The sequence below is a fragment of the Panthera pardus genome, unplaced genomic scaffold, assembly GCF_024362965.1.
Source record: "Panthera pardus isolate Hobbes unplaced genomic scaffold, ASM2436296v1 HiC_scaffold_12, whole genome shotgun sequence".
Taxonomy (NCBI): domain Eukaryota; kingdom Metazoa; phylum Chordata; class Mammalia; order Carnivora; family Felidae; genus Panthera; species Panthera pardus.
In genome coordinates this window covers 76,380,302-76,388,483 of record NW_026526677.1, presented here as the reverse complement: position 1 = coordinate 76,388,483, position 8,182 = coordinate 76,380,302, and the positions used below count along the sequence as shown (strand labels likewise).

The 8,182-nt window shown below is 50.0% G+C and overlaps 1 long non-coding RNA gene across 1 annotated transcript; it reads left to right on the top strand.

The window, feature by feature from the left end:
* Positions 1 to 5,454: 5,454 nt before the first annotated feature.
* Positions 5,455 to 6,215, top strand: LOC109267367 (uncharacterized). The gene is made up of 2 exons (XR_002080069.2): positions 5,455 to 5,663; positions 5,902 to 6,215. It is a non-coding gene; the product is annotated as an uncharacterized LOC109267367 (long non-coding RNA).
* Positions 6,216 to 8,182: the final 1,967 nt, after the last annotated feature.

The window sequence follows — 8,182 nt, the reverse complement described above, 5'->3', positions numbered from 1 at the left end:
ATTACCCACAATATTTAAGTGGTTGCTTTCTTGATCTAACCTCAAGTAAATATGGCTGGATTTGCTTCATAATGAACCTTTACTACATAATCATTCAGATAAATTGTGATCATCTTGAAACCCAGCCAGAATTTCTCTTCAGGTGAAAACCATCTTTAAGACAAATTTAAAAAAGAAAAAAACACAGAATTGCCAGCAAACCAACCGCCCCCACACCCCACCCCCCACCACTGAAAGACAAATAGATGACAGAAAAGCCAGACTTTAAAACTGGTAGAAGGCATTAAGAGTGTTATCTGGGGAGCTGGACTTGAGGCGCCAAGGTCTCTGAGGAGAAAGGAAACTCATTAAGGTGAGCCTGACGCTTTAGGCTGCTTTTCCCCTCAAGGAATTTTCCAGCTCATAACCATTTTGAGATGAAAGATGGAGAAACCAAGCGGAAAGCTGTGGCTAAGTAGAGATTCTAGCATAAATCGAAGTTTGAGGCCACCGAGGGAGCCAGGAACAGAGGACAAAGAGAGAAGGGAACACAGGGAAGTGAGCGCTTTTCTTCTCAAAGCACTTGTCTACTTCTGAATAGCAAGGAGTCATGCTGATCACCAGGAGAAAGCATCCTCAGGGGCTGAGAACTTAAGCAGACCTCAACAATCTTGCCATGCTGAGGAGAAGGGAACCTGTGAAACACCGTAGGCTTCCAGTTGCCATTTCCACAGCTATGGCCTAGAAAGAAGGGCAAATTAGAAATAGACCCAACGTTACAAAGCTGAAATGGAGCCTCAAATCCGTCCAATCTCTGTCTAGACTACTCTAGAGAAGTCATTTGGGCTATAAACTCACAGTGGGTCACTGTTGCCCACTGACCTCTCGTTACAAAAATAAGCAGAGGTTCTAAGGCACCTCAAGAAGGCAGCCCTTGGCAGGAATTCTAAAAGAACTGTTGTGCTCTTCCCCAAACTTAGTGATTTCATGAGACACGGTTAGCAGCACCTGTCCCACCCCCCTGAGGGTGGTACACAAACCAGGATTAATAAGATGTATCCCTGTTCTCAGGGGGCTCACCGTCTATAGCAGGAGACCGACAAGCAAAAAGTTAATGGCCACCGAGTGTGACAAGGGTTATAAAATATTTAAAGGGATGTCCTGGTAGCTGAGGAGAGGGGTACCTCACCTATCCTTGAGGTGAGGGGTGAAGGGTAGGTGAAGCCAAAGGGAGCTTCCCAGAGGAAGTGACTCCTCAGCTGAGCCCAAAGGATGAGTAGGCTTTCCCAGGTGAAGAAGTGAAAGGTAGTAAAAGTTGAGGGAACATGTATAAAGAGAGAGAGCATGGCTTGTCCAGCAAGGAGAAAATAATTCTGTTTCGTGCCAATGTATCACGTTGGGAGACTCAAGAGGGAAAAACCAGAGAGACAAGCAGGAACCAGACCATAAAGAGCCTCTTATCCCAGAAGTTAAGGAGACCTCAAGCCATGGTCAGCAATTTCAACAAGTCTACTTGAGATGGTGCATTTACCTAGGGCAGTGCTGCCCTAGGACCACATCGTTTTGTTCCCTCTGGGAACACTGCTTACCTCATATCACGAACTCTCATTATTAAGGGCACCTGCCTTTGATGAATCAACTAATCAACAAAGAGGCTGATCTTGCCATATAGGTGGCACAGTAATGGCTTGAATTGGTTTGAGGTCTTGAAAAGGGAACAGATAGGAAAGACCTTTGGGAGCTAGACCCAGCAAAGTGGCCTTGGTGGATGAGAATGAGGGAGAGGTCAAGGGTGATGCCTGGGACTCTAGCTTGGGCAATTGGATGAATGTTCTTATGAGAAATGATTACACTCTTGGGCCTGGTTTAATCTCCTTTCTAGAGTGAAAGCATCAAGGATTTTACAACCACATGATTTTATTGAATACCAGCTACTTGTCAGGTACCTCCATCATTTCATTCATTCTTCCCAAAAGCCCAAAGGGTTAGTAGTACTACTTTTACTCTTTGGCAGATGGAAAAGTGGCTCTAGATCCCCCGAATTGGGAATAGATGGCTTAGAATTTGAGTCCAAGCGTATGTTACCCTAGAACCTGAATACTGAGCCTGCTTTTCTAGGAGATCCTACTTGTATTTGAACGTAAGCCTGCTTTGAGTTGGTCTTTGAATCCATCCACTTTGGCGTGGCTCATAAAGCTGGCCCCACGACCTATGGAATTAGCTGATATTTCTAGGTCCTCTTACACTGGGGGGCCTTACCTACTATATAGACGGACCCTATTCTAGTAGTTAAGGTGGGCCCAGCCCTGGAAATGGAAACCCAGGGGCATGGGAATGGTTCTTAGCCTCCTTCCCTTTGTGAGTCCCCTTCCGGGAGGCTCGGAAACATGAGCTCGTCCCAGCCATTTAGTGATTGTGCTGAGCTGCCAAACTTGGGTTGAGAACTGATTGGTGTCAGCTGGGAGTGCAGGTGCTGTTCCTGGGCACATGGACTGCACTTGGCAGCATGGGGGCGGGCAGGGAACTGGTTACCGCGGGGCTTCTATGACATCTCTCTTCCTCCAGAAAGGGCGGCTGGAAATGCCCTATTGCATACGTCTCTGAGAGGACACCCACCTGTTCCCTCTCTCCCCGAGATGGCAGTCAGGGACATTTTAATCCTTGCATCCGGATGACCCTTATGACTTATTTCCTGCAAATTGTCTCCACACTCCACCCGCATGTACCCCTGGGTCTCCTGGCCCAAACCGGGCAGTGAGCACCATAATGCCGATAAGCAGCGACAGCGTAGACCCAGAATTTGCACAACTCTGTCACTTGCATGATCTCACCTCAGCTTCACCACAGCCCGGGGAGACCAGCCGGGTAGGCTTAGACTTTCCGTGAGTTTACAGCTGGGGAAACAGATGCCAGCGTAGCGAAGTGAAGCTGGTGCGTGACTGGTCCGGGGCTAGTGCTGCTCTTCCCGGGCCCCCTTAGAACCGAGTATAAAGGAGACAGGGGACACTGGCTCACACAGGCTGAGGGCTTCACGTCAGCCACCCAGCCAGCCAGCCAAGTGGGGGAGGCTCTCAGGGCTGCAGGGGAGTGAGTGTGGAGGGGGCCGGGGCTGAGGTGGTGCTGGGAGATTCCTCGGAAAAGGAGAACTTCTGAGCTGGTCCCTCCCTTTGGTGCCTGGTGGACTCATCGTTAAGAGGTGCCTGGAGCTGGCCTGAATGTGTCTGCACAAGCCTACCCCAGTCTCTTCTGCAGGCGCTGTTGGGACAGGTCTAGACCCCTCCGGTTAGCCCACGGGAGAGATGTCACTCATCCTCCAATGCTATTGCTGACAGGCCTGGGGAGAAAGTACTGGAAGTGGGCACCTGCTGTCTTTTTCACCCCCAGGAGCTTTCCACGTTGAGTTTGAACAGCGTCTAATACAAGACAGGCAAATTGAAGCACGTTCTCCTTTAGAGGTGATGATTGCTTCCCTCCCCTTGCACATTTATTGTTTATTTGGATAAGGCTTATGTGTCTATTTGAAAGATGCACGTTTCTGTCTCCAGACACAGTAGAATGCCAGCTCCCTGCCCTGGGACCCCGAAGTCCTTTGTGTGGTCTGTGTCTCCATCAATGACAGCTCTCCTCAGCTTGGATTAAGTCCCATGCCTCCAAGCCTGTCCCTTTGTATTCCCAGCATTCCAATAAATGGAAAGAAGGAAGGAAGGAAGGAAGGAAGGAAGGAAGGAAGGAAGGGAATGAGTGAAGGTATGAGGGCCCCTGGCCCATTACATTACCTTCTACAAGGGGCAACGACATGGTTTTAGGCTCAAAAAACCTGGCATTGAACCCTGATTCTGCCATTCAGTTCTGTGATCATGAACAAGTATTTCCACATTTCTGAACTTGGTGTCCTTAGCCGTAGAATGGGGATATCAACACTTGCTCTGCCTGACTCAGAAAGATGTTCCAAGGATCACGTAGGAGACATTAAGGCCAAGTGCCTTAGTGTAAGCCTAGGACAGCCTTGCCGCGAGGACCCGCTCCATCAGCAGCTCTGATGGGGATGGCTATATTACGAATCCCAGTTTGGGCATAGGGATTGAGAAAAGCAGAAAAGAAGCAGTGGGTCGGTGGTCTTCAGTTCAGGAAGATAGGAGGGTCTAGGGCATCCGGATGGAGGAAAGCCTTGCTCAGAAATGCCATCTCCCACAATTTCAGCTTTTCTCTGGGCCTTGAGCTTTTATACAGAGGGCTGTTACATTTATGATCTCACCTGGCTTCACACAGCTCTGGAAGGGAGAAACCATTAACTGACGAGCTTCAAGGAGTTGAGAGATGGGGTTAAGAGATGTGAAGAGATGACCGAACTCCATGCCTGTTGAGGCCCATGATTATACCCTTTCTCCATGTCAGCCACCCTGATGGGGAGAGAAATTTTGGTTTGGGGATAGAGATTATTTTGGAGAACAAGCCACTTCGGGGAGATGAGGCCTGGGGTAAGGGAAAGTGCATCAGGATGTGTCTGAGAACCACAACATAGGACGAGGACCCTGGGTGTCTGAGCAGAAAGTAGAGGTATGGAAATTCACTCATTCATTCATTCACTCATTCATTCATTCACTCATTCATTCATTCTGATTACCCTTCCAGACCAGTGGGAGCTGAAACGTTCAGACCCAGACCAGCAACTAGAGGGCCAGAGTGGGGTGGGGATGAAGGTAGGGATGGGGACGCTGTTGGACCACCCACAGGGGTTGTCAGAGGCAACAGGGAGAGTCAGCAATGACAACCAAAGCCAGATGTGCAGCCAGTTCATCAGCTCGAAGGGACTGGTCCGAGAAAGATCTGGTTCCAAGGCCTAAGGACTGAAGCTGGGGACCCCTAGAGCAGAGTGAGAGGATTTTCAAGGCTGCAGTTGGTCATGAAGAAAGTAGCCTGGGGAACTCCCTGAGAGCAGGAGTGAGAGGTAAAAAGAGGTGAGGAGTCAGAAGCAAAAGACACAGATTCCTTGCTGGGACACTGGGAACCACGGGAAGGTTTCAGTGAGGGAAGGAGCCTGACTGCCCTTATGTTCTAGAAAGAACAGTCTGGCTGCAGCATGGAAGATAAACAGCGGAGGTCATTAGTGGGGAGGACGAGTAGTTAGAAGCCTGAATGGATTCGGTGACGATGGCAATTGGGACAAATCCGAAGTATTAAGGAGGCAGAATCCATTGGCTTCAGTAATAATTCGAAACTGGGTGACTTGTGAAGGGGAAGAAGATGTCAAGAGTGACTTCAGATTTGCTGACCCGGAGGCTGGAGAACTCCACCCAGGCCCCCACGGTGCCATTATTTTCCAACTTTCGCAACACAGGCCACTGTCCCCTTTAGGTCTCTGCTTCTACTTCTCGGAACAGGAAAGTTGATCTAGAGAAGTGACTTTCTAATTATAGTCCCCAGGGCCATCCTGCTGGTGTGGCTGGGCCTCAGGGAGAGAGCCCAGGGCTGGAGACAGAAGGTTTAGCTGTGCCTTAGCTCTGCCTGTGAGCTAGGACAGTAGGCAGGACACTGTTTCTGAACCTGAGCCTTCATTTGTCTAAATGGAGATAATGTATTCATTTACTCAAGAAACAAACATTCTGGGCAAAAGATAAAAAGAATGGGACTTGCTCACAGCTCGGGAGGAGGAGCAGACATATAAACAATTATAAAGGAGCTCGGTAAGTGCCGTAGTGACCTAAACTGTATGCAGAGGGAGGTGGCCCAAAGGAGGGAGGGACCAAAAAGTACAGAGGCTGCTTCTAGAGATAGGACACGGGGTACCAAGTAGATCGAGGGAAAGTGGCTTGAGAAAGTCAGGCTGCTCCCCTTCCTCTCTGCCTTTTTTCTTTTCCCTTCCTTGACCCTTACCTCTCCCTTCCCTCCTTTCTAAATAGCAGTCCTCTTTCTTACCTGCAGGTGAGCCCCTGAGGGATTCTTCGGAAAGCAAGACTTGGATCAACACCGTGCTATTAACACTCAGCCTACAGAGAGGCGAGCTAGCTTGACATCGAGGGTGGATGTGCCAGTGATGGGCTTCCAGGCACCAAAGACAGGCCTTCCTCCAAATTCTACAAGCTAGTACCAACCTATCTAGACTATGTACTGCAGGTTCTAGAGGGCAGATACTGCACTTAGTTCATAGTTGTATCTCCAATGCCTACGCCATGCCTGGCACATGGCAGGTGACGAGTAACTGTGTATGGAGTGAATAAAGCTCCACAGAATCTTTCCATTTCAAAGGCCTCCAGGTGGGACTGCATCTCAACCACCACACCTGGCGCCTGTTGAGACTCTTGAACAGATTTAATGGCACCCACCTACGAAACGGGCAGAGAGGCAGCTACACCTCATTTTTTTTGTTTGTTTCGTTTTGTTTTGTTTTTAAATGTTTAGTTATTTTTGAGAGAGACAGAGACAGAACATGAGCAGGGGAGGGGCAGAGAGAGAGGGAGACACAGAATCCGGAGCAGGCTCCAGGCTCCGAGCTGTCAGCACAGAGGCCAACACGGGGCTCGAACTCACGAACCGTGAGATCATGACCTGAGCCGAAGTCGGACGCTTAACCGACTAGGCCACCCAGGTGCCCCTCATGTTTTTTTTAACCTTTTTTACTTGACAAATACACGGTGCCCCAGTCTTAGAGATGAACGTGACCTCAAGAATGTCCCAGCCGCATGGGGAACAGATCTTGCCTTCATAATTGCCATCCAGTGGAGGCCCAAGGAAGAGGGGACAGGCTCTGCTGTGGGGATCTGCATGGGGGATGCTTGAGCCGCGTCTTGAAAACTGAACAGGCTTTTGATAGGGGGCGAGGCTATGGGGCCAGGAGAGAGCCGGGTGGTGGGACAAGGGCATTTGAGGGGAGACATACCCACACATACAGTGCTCACAGCAGTTCTAGTCAAAGTGCAGATCCACGGTGAGATAAAGAACTCTCCCAGCACTGCCTCCTTCGGTGAGGAAGTCTTTCTGTAAACAAACTGTCCTCTGATCTAAACCGTGTGTTTAGTGAGCACTGATTTACATTTTGGCACAAGCTCCTCCGTGGACTCAGCAACAGACAGTTTGTAGACGGGCAGCTGGTCTACCACCCAGATCACTGCTTCCCAGTTTCCCGAGGGCCTTCATACAAACTCAAGGGGTTTTTGGCCCTCAGAAGAATCTTATGAAGTCAGCAGGGCAAGTATCTTAATATTCATTTCACAGGATGGAAATTGAACCTCAGAGAGGTCAGGATTCATGCCGGGGAGCAGGGAAGCAGTGAGGATGGGATTCGAAGCCTGGAGTCCCCCAGGTTGTGTGGGAAAGCACCATTGACTCATGACACGGCTCGTGGCCAGCAAGTCCCTAGGAACAGATGTCAGAGAGGCTGGTATAGGTGGGTCATGTGTGTGACCTCACATGGCATTTCTTCTGTTCCTCTGGCTCATATTACTGTCGTATCATAAATAGAGGCAAGATGACTCTTCCTTTCCATCCGCCCACCCTGGAGCCACCTCCCACCTGCCATCCGAGGAGAGCTTCCTCCAGCTCAGCCCTCTGGCTGACATTTCGCTACCTGGAAGGGGTTGGCATTGGCCCCACGGGGGAAGATTATCTCATAGGTACAGCAGGCATCTACTCAAAATAGGCTTAACTTTCCACCAGTGCCACTCTGGGACGTGTTGTTCTTACCCTGGCCAGGTGCGCCATGGTGCCATGGTGAGCTGTCCTGTCCTCCTTTGGAGCACAGTTCCCTGGGCAGAGCCTTTGTTTTTTTCTTTCTTTTTTCCCCCTTTTTTTCCAAGTGAAGAAGCCAAGAGCAAGTGGAGACAGATATGGGAAAGGTCACATGGGCCAGGAAGAAGGGAGTCTCTGAGCCTCGGAGGCCACAAATTGGCAGCTGCGGTCTGGCCATTCCTTCAAGCAGCAAACTAGTAGGGAAAGATCCAGGGGCCCAGGTCTGTGTTCCAATAGCCATCGGACTGCGGGAACATTCTGTGAAACTGAAGCGAGCTGCAGAGGGTCAACGGCTCTAACACCTGGCCTCCTGGAACATAGCCGTAGGTCCCGTCCGAGAGGTTCCTGCTTGGAAGGAGGCTCAGGCAGGGATCCTCACATATGCGGACCCTCAACTGGGAAGAAGTCTGGGTCCTAGCCTTTCAGGAGCTGGGTCTGGGATGCCGGGGCAATAAAGGAGAAAACAATTGGAGAGATT